The following is a 19,389-nucleotide window of genomic DNA, read 5'->3' as shown; positions in this document are numbered from 1 at the left end:
TTTTTCCTTTGGTTGTATTTCTCGCTCATCTTACCATTTCATACAATAAAGTCATGTTAGGTGTCTATAGATCATAATATTACCATGAAAACTATAGTAATTTTCTAAACCTGGTACTTCAACTAGAAAATTATCCATGTCACTTTCCTTATTAACATAAAGGCATGTGGGATGGTTACATATCATCATATTTGCATCTAGAAATTATTCAAACTCACAACATCAAATGGAAAACTTTAAATGTCATCTAAATAACCATTGGATTATTTTTAACAAGATACAATACATTTTTGTGATTGTTTACAATCACAAGAATTGAAAGGACTGTCTCAATATGGAACATTCTTGGGAAGGTTCCTAATTACATTATTCTTAAGACCTAGTTTTGTCAGCATTGCCTCCACTCCATGACCTTGTATTTTATTTAATGCAATGTGCCTCAATACCTTATCTTTTGATTTCATAGTTTCCAAACCTAGGCTTTGATATATTCCAAATTAAATCCAATCAGTTTTCCATGCAAGGAACAATTTCTTTGCCTTGAAACTAATATTGTATTCATCTTCACACTGCATTTCATTACATTATGAAAAAATTCCCTAGAATATATAACACTTAGATTAATGCACGAGAAAGGGTAACATCTATCTCAAGAATTGGATATGGCTCTTAACGATAATCACAAATAAATTCACAAAAACCAAGAATATTTCATGTTGTTCTATTTTAATAATTTCTTTGGATTACCAGTTCAACCCCTCCAAAGTCAAGTTCAATATTGACATTGATATTTTCTTTTGTTTTCACTATTTCCAACCCACTTTCGTAAGTAATAAACCCTAGCATAAATAATAAATAACCATGAAGTCAATAATGATGCCCTTTGAAAGCACAGTCAATAAATTGAAAAGCAGGAAAACATCCTATGAAATAAACCAATTACAAAATACAAGAAACCACAGACCTGCTAATGTAGTCATTAGATTCATCTAAATGTCTATATTCTTCTTCACCTCCATCTTTGAAGTGTAATTTTCAGTGGTTTTTAGAAATCAAATGCTTTGTAACAAATTCTAGAATTAGAAGTGGTTTTCATTTCTCATTGAAATACAAAAACATAAAATCATTGGTCATTTGTCATGGCAGAGAAAAAATACTCAATTCAAATGATTTTGAATAATTCTACCAAAATGTGTAATATAAACTTGAAAAATAAACAAAAAATTAATACATTTTCTTCTAAAATACCTTGAGGCCAATATAGATAATAATCCATGTGGATCTTTACAATATTTAGCATTAGGAATAAAAAAAATGTGCATCTTATGCATATTATCTAAACAACATTCACTAGTCCCATCTGGCTTGAAATCAAATATGAAGAAACAATTAGCATCCCACTCTAACTTCTCTATTATCAACTCAAAATTACCTACAATAATTCCTAAACTTAATTCATTAATATCAAAACTCTTCATAGATTTTGATGTTATACTAACCATGTTGTAGGTCTCAACCTCCTCTCTTTCTTCATTGCCTTTAGATTCTTCTAATTTATCTTCATTCATAGAAGAAAAAGACTTTCTCACAAAATATGACCTATTTGATACACATTCTTGTAGTTTCTTAATGATAATAATGATATCACTTCGAGAATTTGGCGTTTGAGAAGCAAACAGAAAGTGAGCCTTTGACTTAAGATGTTGAGCATGTGCCTTGACACTTATGTATTCTTTTCCATAAAGTGAGCAACTATACAACATCCTTTCCAGCCTCTTTTTCTCCTTATTGAATGCTTTGTGTCTTGCTTAAAATAAGGCTTTTTTCACTCCATGAACACCAAAAACCTAATAGTCCAGATACAAGAAAATAGGATTGTTTACAATCAGATTGTAACAACATAATGGATTTTAATCATTTAAAAATTAAAATGTATAGGTGAATAACATTAAAATACCATAAAATATCATGTTCCACAATAGAAAGTGAAAATAAAAGAAGATATAACTTTAAATTGGCATAAAAGATAAAACATTAGCAATTGCACCAGTTGTTGCAAAGGAAACATCAAAGTCAGTAGCATATGGAAGAAGAGCATAATTGACGATAGATGTGATATGTCATTTGATATAGATGTTGTGTAGTTTGGAATTGTCTCCTTTACAACATAAATTAGTTCCTATAACAGTAGTTAATAAATTAATTTAAATATAAATGAAAATTTAACATAAATTCATGTTGGCCTCAAATAAACCAAAGTTAACTAGGAAATTTCATGACTTAGTTTTTCAATAATAAAAATGAGGTCCTAAAATATAAATAAATAAAAAAACATGAAAATCAAAAAAGGAGTTTCTCCCAAAATAATCTTGATGAACCCTCATTGAAACAAGGGTGTTATTAAGATTTCTTAGCATAAAGAAAATACTTTATATTTTTCTTCAGATGGTATGAAGGGTTATTGGCTTGAGGGGGCCTGACCCAAGTTCAACATTAATTAGCCAAACAAATCCCTACACTACTGTCCCTTTTGGTAAGAGCCTACGGAGCATGAACCAAAGTATCACCTGAAGCAGTATGGGGGGATGGTGGAACCAAGCTTCCACAACCTAAGATGGTTGAGATGTCGTTTAATTTCTTCTACCCTTTCCTTCTCGCAGGTGGTCTCACTCTAGGGCTTGTAAGAAAAACCCTCTATTCTGACCTTTAATACCTCTGCGAAAGTATACGATCAACCTTCGCGCAACCCTAACCTATGGCTCAAGTACTATTGTGTTGCTATGTTAGTGTGTCGTGCAGACTCCTCAATTATCCTAAGTGATTTGCTTATCTTGTGAAATATTTAAAGTTATCATCATGTAATCAGATATTCGTAATTTTGTTTAATTATTCAATGTAATTTCATTTATTTGTGCATCATATAAGCATAATAAAGGAAATTCATACATAATATATCGAAACCCATCAACAAAACAAAGACATAGAAATTGCAGAATAACTCCTTTTATTAATATTTCCCAAGTGTTACAGATTCTCTCCACCCTGTGCACACAACTGCAGGGATCTGTGCACTCAGCCACACAGCCTCTATATACACTATAACCCAAGACTTACACTTCTTCTTCAGAGCTACCACTCTATGCCATTCTATCCATTGATTCCTTCTTGCCTAAACTACTTAGAGCTTGGCTCTTTTTATACAATCCCATGGTCTACGGACCGTGGGTAGGTCTCTCACAACCGACTTTACTTTACAAAACTAAGGGCGGACTACCCTTTTTGACACATAACAACTTCGTACTCTGCGACCACAAAATGCATATTTTTTATAGTTATATTACAAAAACTTACTTAAACATGGGCTTTTAGCCCTAAAACTACCCTTGAGGGATCTAGCTCCCAACAAGGGCACATTTGGAATTATGTATAAATTTCTAAGATAGTTCATGTCTCTAGGTTTTGATTTATTTGAATGCCTAGAAATCACATTTAAAATTGGGAATACTTCCTACCATGTTGCTCCTATGTTAAGTTTTTTTTTTTTTATCTGAGTATAATGAAGTTTAATCTACTCGAGTTAATCATTTTTCAGGAAAGATGATCATGTATCATAATTTAAACTCCATAACAATCTATTGTAGTACCATATTTTGAATCACGTAATAAACTACTATTGTAGTATATTACAAGAGTCTCTCTACATCCTACATTCCTTGGAAGGAAAGAGTGAAAACCATCACTTGGAAATCCAATTAAATATTTATGCTTAAGGAGAGGAGCTCCTTTACTAGAGAAGAACACCAAATTTTGTTTTTTAAGATGAAGACCAAGAATTTATGAGATTCAAGAGTAGGAAAAATTCTATCGACAATAGCTTGCCAACATGGTGAAAGTAGGGTCTTGTTAATAACCCCATTGAGTTTTAAGAATCTCTAATGAGATCCCTTTGTTTGTGCTTATTCCCATGTTAGTTGTACACCAGTACTTGCAATAGGATTCAAGGAAGGTGCAAATGTTGGGAATATTTGGTAGAATATATACCCCTCACCCTCGACCTAATCACCAAAGTATTCCAATTGGAATGTTGTTGGTTGCATTCACTCCTAGATGGTGTTAAAAATTATAGACACATTGTGATAAGTGGAAGCTAGTAAACAACAACAATTTTTTTTTTGAGTCCCTTTTATTCAACTAGATTACAAATCAAATATGAATTTTTTATTTAAAACAACAATTGCAAAAGGGAGATAATGCTAGAGAATAGAGAGACATGGGATACAAATATATAATTGTATGAAAGTGCACCAACATCACCTTTGAATTATTATATCTTTTGATAATATATTTATACATGCCTAACAAGCCATTCTGACTACATTGCTGATATGATTTTATTGATGGATAATTAACAGTCTCAAGGCAAAAATACTTGCACAATTTAAAGTAATGGTGTAGGTAACAATATATACCTCCACCTAACTTGGTCAAGTGCAACTCTTGACAATTATTGTTGTCAATACATAGTAGTGTCCCAATTTTTTTATGGTTCCTACATGTTTTCTCTTTCCTTTAGGAAGACAAAAATATTTGTAATCTCTTCCTGGGGAAATTAAGTTTTACATGAAATATAAACTTGATACTTGTACTCGCTTTCTCACTTTCACAATGACATGGTCTCCTCTATATTATAGTGCCATATTTAATTCCGGAGTTCTTTAATGTTACAACAATACCTGATGGATGTCAAATCCTTCTGATGGTCTCTTTGCTTCTTCCACATCCTGAACTTGTATAATAATTCATTTTGAGAAAGTCAAAGGATCATTTTAACTATTGAGGTTGTTGCTTAGTGAACCTTGGGAAATTATCAAAAAGCCTATCTCTCATTCTAAATGAGTATTCCCCTAACGTTGATGGATCGATAAACCTACCATACAAGAAGTAATGGTGGAACAAAGTACTATAAAAAAATAATGAAAAATGATAATAGAAAATTTATGCACATAACAAAAGCCAAAAAAAAAACTAACCACAAAAGAATCTTATATTAAAGTGTAAGGACCTAAAACTAGACACAAGTAATATCATCTGAGCATGAAAGAAACCACTCTGAGTGTTTTGATTTGGTCATCTTGAGATGATGTATAAGGATAAGTCTAGTTGCAAACCACTGTAAGCCCTATATAACCCATTTGCTTGACCTATAATTTTTTTACCACTATTGATCTCTCTTTATGGGTCTAACTGATAATTTAGATTATAACTAAAACTAAGAAGCTAGTAATGAAACATTAATGAAATTTTGAAATGCACCCACATTTCAAGTACAATAATATACTTAGATCATTGCGAAGTAAAAACGAGTTTCTTATATTTATACCAACTCTGGAGCTATCCAATGCTAATATAGATCAAAATCTATTTTTGAAATGTTTTAGTTGGTAACGTGAATATCTAAAACTTCCAATGGTAAAGCTTATATAAGGATTCCTAAGAGGTATGGATACTTAACAAATGTCAAACTTGTTGATCTATATCTATATTTATCTTTCAAACCCAGTATAGATGTAAATTTTAAGTGATAGATAAGACAATGAGAACGCTGAAGTGGCTCAAATCATTCATAACTATCAAGTTAGGAGGATCTAACAGAATGAGTATGGTGATAATTTTTTTACTTTTGGATATAAGATAAAAATTCAATCATGAAATTGGTAAGATCTTATAGAAGGAGTGGGATAATGGAATTTTGAGTAAATTAGGTAGACATTCATTTTTCATTATGGAAACATATCAAATTCATATGGTAAATCATAATCCTAATATAGTAGAGTTGTAAAAATCATCACATTTATACCATTAGAATCTATAATTAATTGAAATAATATCCAACATATAATGGAGAGCAAGATTCCAATGAAAGAAAATGGAGAAAAAGGCTAATCGTTGTACTATACCAGTTACCCTATTTCATCTGGTTCATGGAAAAACCACATTTATGAATGAGATATAAAGAATTTAACCTAATCCATATCACTAACTACCATATCACTAGCTCTGAAATTGTAACGAGCTTTTTTTCTGCGACTAGGCCTGAGCTAGCCATTTTATTGAATGGAAGAAGACCTATTCACCCACAAGGGATGCTTAATGGGATTCTTATCATCAGGATTGTGTGAGGTTCCTAGATGCCCCTTGGAAAGTTATATTCCCCCAAAGTAGCTTCCATCCTTAGCTCATCCCCACGAGGATTGAACCTATAACCTCGAGGGGTCAAAAACCCATACAAACCAATTGGTATACACCTCATGGGTAACTCTAAACCATTATATTAACTCCCATTTAAAAAATTACTTTAACAATGATATTGATCAACCCCTACATCATTGTTTCTTCCATCAATATCTTTTTTCTGAATAACAAATTAAAACACACATATAAACAAACATGTCCTGATACCGAGATTCCCCAAACTGTGAAAAAAAGAATAAAATCAATCTAACCTGGTGTTCAAGAAAATTCTCAAAGGTGTCCCAAGAGATCATTAATGATTCATACTCACCAATCAACATAAAAAAAGTTTCTCTGCATCAAACATAATAAAATTAAAAAAGTTAATGAAGCATATATCTCTATTATTTGGTATCGAAGCTAAAGAAGTGACTTTTAAATTAAACAATTCCCAATATACCTTTCATCCAAACAAAGAACAAAATAATTATCATAAGTCCAAAAGCACAGTGAAATGAAGGGCATCTCACATAAAAAGAGGTTGAAGCTTCGACATTGGTACTAAGCTACATAAATGGTTTCAAATTTTTTAAGAAGATGATTATAGGATTTAAGTTGACCATACAAGTTCCCCTTGTAGGTTTTAACCCTGTATAGAAATTACTTGCATACGAATCCTAAAAACACAAAAAATAAACAATGCGAGAGAATAACACATAAAACACATATACACAAAGATTTTCCCGTGGATCCCAAAACCGGGACTACTAGCTTGATTTTTCATTATGTTCCTTTCAATCTTATAATACACATTTACACATGCCGAAGCATCCAATACCATGGACCGAAAACCATCATGTCCAATACCATGGAGTGAAAACCATCACATCCAAAAACATATGCGAAAATCATGCACAAAACCATAGGTGGGTCCACCCATCCTAACATAGGGTCGAAAACCAAACTTTTCAGTGGCGCTACCTCGGACCCCATAAAGTGGGGTTACAGATACACCTCAAACCCCTTGTGAACCCCCCCCCCCCCCCCCCCCCCCCCCCCCCCCGCCCCCCACTACACAATTGGTGCAATGAAAGGGGGCTCCACTCCCCCTCTAACCCCTCGGTTAACTACGTGGGCTAGTCGTGGAAAGAATATAACACAACCCATTAGCCCTACTCTTCAACTAGGTCAAAATAGGACAATGTATTCCATCATAGACAAAAAATATTTATTGAAATGCAATTGTTAAGGATCTACTAATCCAATGTAACATCGATTATGTAAGCATATAGAAGTTGATTTTAGAAGAACATGTCACGTCACAAAATTTTCCTATAGAACCTTATCCTTAAGAAATTAACCTTGGTTGTTTCAATACCAATGGGAAATCAACCTATGTCAATTAAAATTGCAGAATAACATTTGCAATTGAACCTTTTAAATGTGATGGGCATGGATTGTTGTGACATTTTTTCTGAACGACACTATGAACAAATGGGTTTAACAACAATTTAAAGGTTCAAAATGGTGGAAGAACATACAATTTAAAATAAGATTCTTCTATATCTCTTTTTTTTGGAAAATGTATGGTTAGATTACCCTATACAACTAAGCAATTTAACATTATCTACCAATTATAGAAACAAAACTGTTAGTGTGAATATTGCTAGAAGGTGTAAAAAAAATCCTCACTTAAGTCACTAGCTGAAAAGTGACCCTAACAACAAGTTGATGGATGTTGTCATTCTAGAGATGCAATACAAACAAGAAATCTGCAGTAAAAGAAAAGAATATCTACAATGAATGGCAATAAAATAATGTATCAAGAATAATAATCCAGTTGGAAAGACAATTTTAAATGAATAAATATTTATTGATAACACCTGGTAAAGGAGATCTATAGATTGGTCTCTAAGTCCCCCTCCATGGAATGGGTCCTTTGATATCCTTGATGATTCATAAATAGAATTCCCTCTCTCAATCATGTGAAAAGCCCAAAGAAAGTTAAGAACTCAAATGGGAGCTCAAGAAAATGATGATAATGTTGACGATGATAGTGATCGTGGTGAAGAATGGATGAAAAACCATCCTTTATATAGAAAAGTATGAAGTTAATCTCGTAAATGGAAAATAATAAAATATTATTGACCAAATTTAGATCTAACTACTTGGAATACTTTATTATATTTATTGGAGAGTGAAAAGGAATTTAAAATGGTTAAATTCCTTTATTTAGAAATAATCAACAAATAAAATGATTTATTAATTATTTCGTGGGAAAGAAGACAGACATGAAATCAAAATAATTATTGAATATTGATTTAATAATTATTCTAATAATAGAAATAAGGAAATTCAAATAAATAATGATTTATTTAAATATTCCCAAGGGATTAAGTCAGATGTGCAAGGAATAATTATTAAATAATGATTTAATCATTATTCCGAGAGAAAATTAAATAAATAATGATTTATCTAATTATTCTCATGGGGTTTTTTTATTTAAATTAGAAAATAATTTAATAAAAGTGGTTTAATAAATTATTTTCCACAGTGAAAGCGATTTTACTATGCTAAAATTATATCGACATGGTGTATTTCAATCTACCTAGTTAGAAATGGCTAGGTGATAATTTTTTAGTGATAACAAATTGCCCGCACACTTATAAGTGTTAGGAGAAAATCATATGAGTGGAATACATTATAGATTACACTTCCACAAGACACCAAAAGGGGAGTTAGAGAGAGAGAGATATGAAGAAAGTCAAGGATGGAAAAATAATGAAGGGGGCGAGACCTACATTACTAATAGAAGTATCCTTTTATGTCGTAGAACATGATATCAAATGAGGCGGGGGAGGCATACGCATACCCGCCTAGATAATTGAGTACAAAGAAAGATGGTGAGCCGAGCAATGCGGTACTGAGCTATAAACTACATGATACATGATACACTGGTGTCAATGGGCCAGAAAATAATTCAATGGATCCCATATACATAATGTGCCTAGAAAACACATAGGTCATGCCTGAATACAATAATATCTAAGTACATGAGATATAATTCCCCTCAAACTAACATGGGGAGGGGGATCACAACCAAGGAAGCCCTGTTGAACAAGAAAGGGCTCTGAAAGTATGAATGGATCATCTGGAGGAGACATCTATGTTATGGGCGTTGCAAGCGGTCGAAACTGAACCCATAAAATCTATGGAACTAAATTAGAGGCTAGATCAACATCTATGGTCATCAGGGCATGTCGGGGGCTACTTGAAGAGCCAGCCCCTCATGAGGTCTGAAACATATCACAAAAATTGGGGAATCACTCAGAAAATTGTCTAGATCACCAAATCGTTAAGCCTATGACTTTCAATCATTCGATAAGGAGATGATGTTGAGCACATGTGAAAAAACCAAGTCAAAAGGAAATAATGAGTCTGTTTTCCTAATTTGAGGCACCGAAAAAAGATAGAAGTTGGAGCCAAGGTACACCACCCTCTAGACTACTCTTTTGTAATAAATGTGTTGAGGTCAACAGAAGAGAGCCTGCGAGAGTTAAGGAAATGAGGAATCCTCAGCAAAGGAACAAGGAAATATAACATAGTGATTGATAGACTGACACCAGGGATGATGATGGAGGAAAAAATGATGGATGGTAGACTAAAAACTTCCCTTGTCAAAGCATAATAAAAATGGTTGACCTGGTAGTGATTGACTCAAATCCAGAGGAGATGATTAATGACTAAAATGGGGGTTCGAAAAAGATGAAGCAGAAGGACTAGATGCCAAATCTGAGTAAAATGGAAGAAATGTGGCATGACAATGAATGAAACATTGTGATTGGACATAATGTGGACTCAGAATAGACTCCATAAGTATAAAGGTGAAGCATCTCAAATGCTCTGAACAAGGGTGATTCGATGATGTTGCCACAAAGGGAAGGCCTGATGGGGATCATAAAAACACGAGTAAATTATGGTTATTCATGACAAAAATCGACACGAGAGTCAACCAATGCAAAGGTAAAGTGGTACGAGAGAATGGGTGCCTCAAATGAAGAGATTCAATTTTAAAAGGCGAAAAGGTGAAACCTCATGGAAAAAATGGCTTCTGAGTGAACTGACAAGTTACCAAAAAAAAAGAGAGACACATTATAAAACTTGGTGAGAGATTCCCAATGATGCTAACGATTCATAAAATGGAGCTACGGTTTGGCCACAATGGGTGATGGAAAAAAAACTAGGGTTTTTCCTATAAAAGGGATCTTTGCCTCGAAATCTAATTCATTTGCATTGTCAGTTGTGGAGAATTTTGAGAGGAGGATAAGGCCCTAAATCTTGTGGAGATCATAGAGGACAAAATGACTGTTAGAATCAGGATCTATGACTTTCAATTAGGTGTCCTTAATTTTTTAAATATGGCCTTAATGCTTCTTTGAAGGATGGTTCCTGGTGAAGAATCAAGGTAATGAATACAAGAATGAACTACCAGAGAAGGTCTAGGAGCATCCCTGCCCACCAAGTAAAATATGGGGATTGGGTGGTAAGTATGACATGACATAGAGTAGAATTTTTCAAAATATGGTATCAAGCATCTACGATATGCAATATGAATATGGCTTGTTGGAGAGGTCAGTAAGAAAAACCTATCCAAGGAAATGGAAGGATAATTGACCATACCAAGATCATTGACATCTGAGTTGAGACTTATGTTAATCATGTGAGAATGTGGCTAAGGGGGGAACCATTATGCCCCAAAGCATGGGATACTTCCCCCTAACATATATGATGGAGGAAATTGATCTGGTATGCAAAGGTGGGAATGATGCCCCCTAACAGGAGGAGTATGTGGAGCTCCATTGTGTTCCAAGTGCTCGAATAAGAGATTCAAGTATCTCAACCCAACTGTCACAAGATCCTCAGAAGGATAATGAGAAAATGTAGGGGCATATGTTCCCCCTAGTGTTGTATGGATAGATGAAGCATGCAATGGGCATACAGTATGTATTTAGAGTAATGGATTCCAAACACTTTTTTATGATGTGGTTCGCCATTTGTTTATGGTTATCTTCTTATGGGAAGATGGAAATATTTAGTTATAGAAAGGAAATGATGGATTACCAATCTCATTTGGTATTGCATATATGAATCAAATGGATTGAATTTTTGGGTTCACAGACATGGTGACACTATACCAAAGAGTGCCTTTGGATATAATGAATTGATGCTCACCTAGAAAGCATGGTCGTTAAACAACGGAAATTCTAAGGGACTAGGTTGTTGAGGTAATATGTAGCGATGAGTAAGTGGATCATCCTAAGAGTGACCTGAAGTGATATGTGACTCTAAAGGTTCTTCTAAATGGGGAATAATAATGGTACTAGAATCAACACTAGCAGATGCACTAGGAGAGTTGGCAAGAATTGCTTCTCCTAGACTCTCCAAAAGTAGGTGCTACCCAAACATTGGGTGGAAATGTAATGGCCACAAGGTGTATGTGGTTCGAATTCATGGGTTCAAAGTAGGCAGTGATTGAACCAATCAACTTCACCATGAATAAATCCTTTGTATTCCATAGCATATTGGTCATGGGTCTGCTGTGGGAGGAAATACACCCAATGGTTCATATCATCCCAAGGATAATGATGGGTGGTCATAGGTTCCATAATCTATTCATTAGAATGGAAGATGGGTGTAATGGAGGATGAAAGACCAAAAGTTGAGGAAGAGATACTTGAAGTAGCTTCATGAGAAACTAAGTTCACATACACATCATCATGACTGGAAGATATATCACTAGTAGAGGGGACATCTACTGATGTCAAGACCGATGTGTCCGTTGAAGGAGGTTCAACAAAATCACAAGAGGAGATACCAAGGGAGTTCTTAGGGAGAAATCTCATGAATGATGATAGGCAAAGGATGGGATCAGAACTGTTTGTCATCTCAACATCAGGGGGAGGGATCACTATGGGTGGTTGGGAGACCTCCTTTTTGGAATAGGGGTGGGACCAAACTCCACAGGAAAAGAAGAAGTGGAATCGTTACAAATGACCTCTATTTCATGAAGTACTTGAAGCGTATTGTGAAAATATTCAGGAGAGGAACAGTGATGGGAATAGTGGTCGTAATTATCGTATAAAGAGAAAGGGTGGTTTGTGTGTAATGATTAGATTCTCTTAGTTGATTCAAGAAAGGTTACTTAGACCTCAGGGATGTTAAGATTGAGAAATGTATCTGTGAACACTTCTTTAATGTGAGGGAGTTTAGGACAATTATTGGTGGCATAACTGAAAACATCACACAAGCCACAACGATGAAGATGCTTTGGGGGCTTAAGGGCAGCTAGAGTTACTAGGGGAGCCTTGTCTTGGGATCCCTTCTTTCGAGCTTTCCCCCCTCGCTTGATGCTTTTCAATAGGAGTAGGCTCCAATTGAGGTTGTTGTGGAACTGAAGCAAATGGGTGGGTAGGAATAGCTAGTTGGATCGGGGTCAAAGCAGTGTAAGGTTTCAACTGATGAGGTAGAGTGTTTGTAGGGGATGAATATACCAGACTATGATCCATAGGATGATATTAGGTAGACTAAAGGTATCCATGATAGGTGTAGAATAAACTCTAGGAGGTGGAAACAAGAATGGTATTTGACCAAAAGGGTAATGAACTGGAGGAACAATTCCCAAATGGTTAAGGACTCAGGGACCACATTCAGGAAAAAAAATATTAGGAGAGACACCAGCAAAAGGAGGTGGTCCTGGAGGAGTTGTACTATTAGGCATGGTTGAGTCATGCACAACAACTTGGAAAGGTGCAGATTGTTCTGAAGGAATAATGACCTATTTGTGGGCATCCCGTGATAATTAGTGCATGCAAACACTCGATGAGCTAGGATCATAAGGATTAGGTGGGAGGCCATAGTAACCACCAAGTAAAGAGGAATATTTATAGACTCCTGGTGAAATAGATGAGATGGTCTTATTGTCAGCCACGAAAGAAATGTTGGTTTCAGGAGAATTATGGCCTTTTGGATTGTAATATGTCAAATGATCGACAATGATTATATTTCCATTATGGGGAAAGCACATCATACAGTGAACCAAAAATGTGATAGATAACATTCCATAAGAATAGGTATGAGCCAAAATGATGTTATAGTCTAGGGGAGCATCAATGACTTTGATGTCAATACAAATGGTCTTTCGAGCAATTGTTACTAGGCAGTCACGATAGAAGCCAATGAGTTGCGAAGGACAATCGTCCCATGCATGCAAAGTGATGGTGGACTGGGATAGGTCAGGAGATCCAATTTGTTTCCAAACATTGGTGGACATCACACAAGTGGATGTGCCTTTGTTAATAATAAACCTCTCTATAGTGGTGTTTCAAATGGAGACTGGAATTTGGAAAGCAACAAATGAAGGTAAGGGAGGGTTATCCAACTTTTGAACATGAAAGATGATCATCTGATCATCTTGAGAATCGATGATGCATAGATTAGATAGTAGATATTTTCATTGTGATGGGCACATCTAGAGGACTTCCAGATTTACATAGCAGTAGGAGATAATGCCAAGTCATGTACTATGCTATATATGGGTGACTTTGACAAAAACATCATTTTTACATAGTAGACCTTTGGGGATCTTTCGTATGACCTCAACCTTAGGTTGAGGGATATGTAAGGTACCATTGGGTGATGATAGAGGCTCAGGGAAAACTTTGGTTGGGTAATTAATCATAGACTGAGCAGAGGGCTTGTCATAACCACACGATCGAGTCTGGAGGTTGACTTGTTCAGTGCTTACCTCATCAGAATTCTTCTTCAGATTTTGATAGTCATGGTGACTAAATGGAGGATTTGGTTGAGCATCCTGACCTTGCGAAGGTTGGGCAGCTATATACCCTTGATGGGGAAAAGGGTTGGTGAGCACAACAGGTTGAGATGAAGGAGGGGGAGGAGGAGTAGAGGGTTGCGATCCTTGAGAAGTTGCTTGAGCTTCCCATGCTTCATGCATCTAAGGTAACACGGGACACTCATAAGTATAATGACCATAGGATCCACAACAACCACAAGATTTTTTCATATGAAGACCCTTGTTATGCTTGGATTGACTTCCCTGTTGCTGCGTTAAAGGATTAGGTTCAGTACACTAAGGGGCATTGGGTGGAGGATCCTGGTTTCCTTGACTACCTTGTTGTTGCTAGTTCCTATTACCCTTCCCATTGTTTCTTTTCTTGGGATTGAGTGGATAGGGACCATTTTTCTAAGCATACACTTGTCCTTGTGGAGGAGGTGCTTGTTGTGGCATAGGGGGAGCAGGCATGTGGGGTTGGGGGTATGGTGCCAAAGGATCTGAAGCACTAGGCTATGCATACAAATAATATGGAGTTGGGAAAAAATTGGTATAAGGAGGTGTGCAATAGCTAGCCCTGGCATCGGTTGATGCGGATGGGGATATGCATATGGGTGTGCTAGGACTGAATAAGGAGTGCCTTGGGAAGTATTGGGGGAGGGATAATTGTACATGGGACTGCTCCCTCCCTGAGGTTGACCATAACTCATCTGAGGAGGAGCATATGCTTGGGGGTGTGAAAGGCTTCCAACAATTCCATCTATGGCATGAGATGCTCCTGGTGCATTAGTAGCACCAAGCCATGGCAGATTGGGGATGGTAGTGTAAATGTAACCTAACTAGGCATAAATCAGGTCAAATTTAAGATCTATCTGGAGAGCTTCTTCCTCGGATTGAGGAAAGTGATCAGAAAAATCTTTTGAAATGAGAGCCAACAAGGATATAAGAAACCAATCCATATAGAATCGGTCTTCGAAGACAGGAGCTCAAAATACGCTTCTATTTTTATGCCATTCTTGAACATGGTCGGAAAGGCAAGTGGCAGAAGTTTGATGGAATGAAGTCAAAATTTTAGTACTGGTATCATAAAGGAGAGGTAACTGGAAATATGAAAGAAATGTTATGGTAAGAATCGCTAAACTGGAATGGGTTTCCCTAGGCTGGTCTACATACCACTTTATATCAGCTCCAATAAGAATGTGACAGAACAACCAAAGACGAATGGATTCATTGGTAGTAGAATTGGATGAATGCCACAAGTGAAAGGAGAAAACATGATTGGTTGGGTCTTCTCCAGTATTACCCTCAAACTTTGAGATGTATGAAGGGATTTTTGTAGGAATTACTGGCAATGTGGGATCGTGGAGAAGGGGATCATTGATAAACTGGTTAAAATCTAAGAGACTTACACCAAGGACAAAAGGAAGTAAAGGAGTCAGAGTGACCACACCAGTTGAGGTTCCGTTAGTGGAAGTACCCTAGTTGGAAAATAGGCTACTACCCTCGGTACCTACACCTACATTGGTGCCTGACATGATGGTAGTATGAGGATGAGGGGATGCAAAATCGAAGGATGAATCAGTAGAATCACATTAAAAATCAAAATTATGACTCGATGGAGGACTAGGAGGATGAATTCACACATGACGGGGAGGAGTGATATGGCCTAATGGGAACTAAGAGTGAAGCCCTCGAATTTGACATGAAAAAATCCTTGGAGGTGCTATGATGTCTAGACTAAGTGATAATGATAGGAAGAAAATAGTGAAAAACAATAAGAAAAAACCTAGTGCAGTTGTTCCAAGTGTAAAAGAACTATCTTAATGATGTTACTCTAGTGGAAGAAAGCATGTCCTATAAAATTAAAAACACCACTAGCCTATAGGTGGTATGAATCCTCAAACAATCATAGATCTGTTGTTTCATATGGCCTTCCAAAGATCTTATTACTTGAGGGAATCTCATCCCCACAACCAGAGTTGTCTAGAGAAAGGTGGGTTAGAGGATCAAATGCTTCCCACATCCAACCCTATAAGGTGTTTCCCTAAGATTGGTCACTACAGTTACCTTCGTCCCATGGGGGTGGTCGAGTCTTGAGCTACTTGGTAATAAACCACCACATGAAATTCCATGTCACAGGTTGGGTAGCCCCAAGGAGAACTTCTCTCACGATGACCTACCCTAACCTCCTCTGAATTGGGTTTCTGACGCACTCTGGCTTTGATCGTGGGATGGTGAAGGATTTGAAGGTCCATAACATGACAACTTCTTTATCTCAATGAGAAGTGATTGATCAGTGTTATTGGAAGCCTATCCCACCGACCCTACACCTACACTACAAATATTATTTGGCCCTAAAACCAGAGCAGGATTAATCTATTTGTGTTAATTTATTAAGGTGTAATGTTTAAAGTCTTGGATTAGCAGTGTTAACCAAGATCTCGTATGCGTAAAGTGTGAGTGCGTGAAAAATATATGTTGTTGGCTTAAGGGGTTCTAGACCCAGGTTCAAAATTACCTACGCCAACCAACAAAACCCTTCACTGCTAGCTCTTTCGGAGACAACCCACGTAGTACAGGCTATAGTCTCACCCAAGGCAGTATAAGGGGATGACAGAACCAGGTTTCTACATCCAAACATCTGTGTGATAGGCTTATGTTACATCTAAGGATTTATCATGACCTTCACAAACTCTAAACCTTAAAATGTGGAAATCACAGTAACTTATAGAGAATAGAATCTAAACCGTCATCGATTGCTTTAAACATTTGTAACATAAAGTAAACATGTAGATCTACCACTTTTGCACATTAATTAAGCGTTTGTTTAGATAAATGAAAAAAACAAAATGAATACACACAAATTGCATAAGAAAACATAAAGGAATAGATATACAAATATCGCTCCAAAATAGTATTAATTAGATATAATCCTTATGTTGCACACTCTTCTTCCTTGTGCACACAGCTACAAGGGCTCGTTCACTCAGTTGTATACTTACTAAGATCTTCGTACACATAGCTGTAGGAGCCTTCCCCTTCACCTAAGTACATAAAACAAACTTTTCTGCCTCTGAATACTTACCCATACAATGATCTTCAATTATTAGTTTTTTCCCATGACTCACTATGACTCCTTTATATAGTTTCTTTCATTAGAATATCATGATTGGTGATCCATGGGCGAGTCATAAAATATCCTATCTTCTAACAAACTAAGGGACTAAAGTCCCATTTGAATCCTATGACCTTCGCTCTCCACTCCCTCAAAATAGAGAGAGTTTATAAATATAACAAAATTAGTTACAAAATTTACCCCAAGGGACATTGTCCCAATAGGACCCCAACAAAAATTCATGACTCATCCTCAAGTCACTCTATTGGCGGCACCTCAATCTTTGCCTATAGCTCACCGAACTTAATATCTCATATCTGCAAGTCTGTTGTTCCCTGCATAGCAGCTTAAAACACTTCCTTATTCAATTTTTTAGTAGTCGTTCATGCAACTGCAAGGCCCATGGTCCTTTGTGTCTGTTGCATCCATTTGAGCTTGCTCTGCACTGACAGAGTGAACTTACTAGCCTTATCTGCCCACAGTTGCATCCTTGAAGAGACAATTTATTCCTTGCAATGAAACTAATCAATTTCATTTTGAATGAGTTTTCCTTCCTGTAATCTAGAAGCCTTTGCACTGGTGCTAAGGTTCACATTCTCAACCTGATTTCAACAAACTGCCTATGATTTTCCCTGATGTCTGCTCCAATTTTCCACAGAGTTGGATCCTCCTGATCAAGGTTTATAATTCCATGGCCTGTTCAAATAGCTCAGTGAATCCCTTGACTTCATCTTCTAAGGTGGTCATTGCTTCTTTAGTAGTAGCTCTACGCTCCTCTCTAACTTTTGGAGGGGTAGTGGGCTGCAGATTTTATTGTAACTCTGAGATTTGCAACTACAACTCAAACCTAACTCGGCGAATTTCATGCTTTGACTCTTTAACCATAGTGGCCAGTGTTTGAATTTTCTCTGCAGAGGCCGCTTTTGCTAGGATCGTGAGCTTAGGAAGCTTAGTGTAGGCCTATACAACAGTTACTTCCAGTTGCTAGCTTCATGCTCTTAACTCCTCCTTTTCCTTGAGGGCTTGTGCCATTTCCTCAAAGATATCTTAGTTATTATTCTTCACCTCATTCATGACCAATAGTGCACATTTCTCCCATATCTTGAGTTCGTCGAACACACCTTGGTGCAGTTTGTATAGAGTTTGAATGGGAAATGTAGCTATATTCAGACTCAAGTTATTCATCTGTAGTAGGTGTGCCTGCTCTTCGACTGAGTCACCACGCAGGGATACTTTTGGAACTTAAACCATGTAGAGATCCAAGGTCATTTCTACATCCAAGACTAACCCACTCACTTGATTCATGCTCGCTTACTTCATGCCTGCCTATCCCATGCTCACTTGTAGAAAACCTATTTGGGCCTGCAACTCGCACATGCCCTGATGTACCTTACCAAGCATCTATTGGTACTATTCTTGAAAGTGGCCCCATAGGTTCATTGTGGTGTTGCAGACCACATGCCCAATTTCCTATAAGTGCCCTTCTATGAGGACCAAAGGTGTTGCACCCACTTATTTATCGAACTTTTGCCTCTTACGCGGTCTTGTGGAAATCCTCTTCTTCTGCTTCTTAACAATGAAGGGGGATTCCAACTCTACACCCCCTTCTTCATCTACCTCAATTTCTTCCTCCACATGTGCTCACTTGGTGTCTGACTTGTCAACATCAATGGTGGTATGTGACATAGTATTTTCCTACACTGCCTCTTTCTCCTTGGCCACCACTTCTCTCTCCCTTGCAACAGCTTCTTTCTTCTGCGCAACCTTTTCCCGAGAAGAAGCCTTCTATGCTTCCTTCTTCTTTTCTACTACCGTGGTCTGTGTTGTTAAACCTTCAACAAGCTTACTGGTACCTACGCCAGCTTTTGAAAGGGTGAGCCAGTCACTGGAGAACTTGTTGAAAACCCCTATTATATCTTCCTTAGCATCCAAGTAAGGCAACTTGTGCCATATTCCCATGCTATCCTTCTCTACATGAATGTGAAGATTATAGAAATCTACCTTAAAATTAGCAACATTTCCATATTTCACGTGCAAAGTTGGTGATAACCTTGGCGATTGGCTGATCACCATCCTTAGTTTAGTATCGAACAAAACCCAAAATACATTTGTCTCCATTATGCGTGCAGGGTCTTTAGTAGCCCATAGAAAAGTGAACTTCGGGGCCTCTGATAGGTTTGAGTCCTGATGA

General features: G+C 36.7%; 1 pseudogene; it reads right to left on the bottom strand.

Annotated features, from left to right (window-relative positions):
• Positions 1-329: 329 nt before the first annotated feature.
• Positions 330-19,316, bottom strand: LOC149143664 (cytoplasmic 60S subunit biogenesis factor REI1 homolog 1-like; annotated as a pseudogene).
• Between the last annotated feature and the right edge of the window lie 73 nt (positions 19,317-19,389).

The sequence above is a fragment of the Pinus tabuliformis genome, chromosome X, assembly GCF_031772625.1.
Source record: "Pinus tabuliformis cultivar Carrire ecotype Pingquan chromosome X, CPIR1, whole genome shotgun sequence".
Taxonomy (NCBI): domain Eukaryota; kingdom Viridiplantae; phylum Streptophyta; class Pinopsida; order Pinales; family Pinaceae; genus Pinus; species Pinus tabuliformis.
Note: the sequence above shows the minus strand (reverse complement) of the source record. Positions and strands in the feature narration are given on the sequence as shown.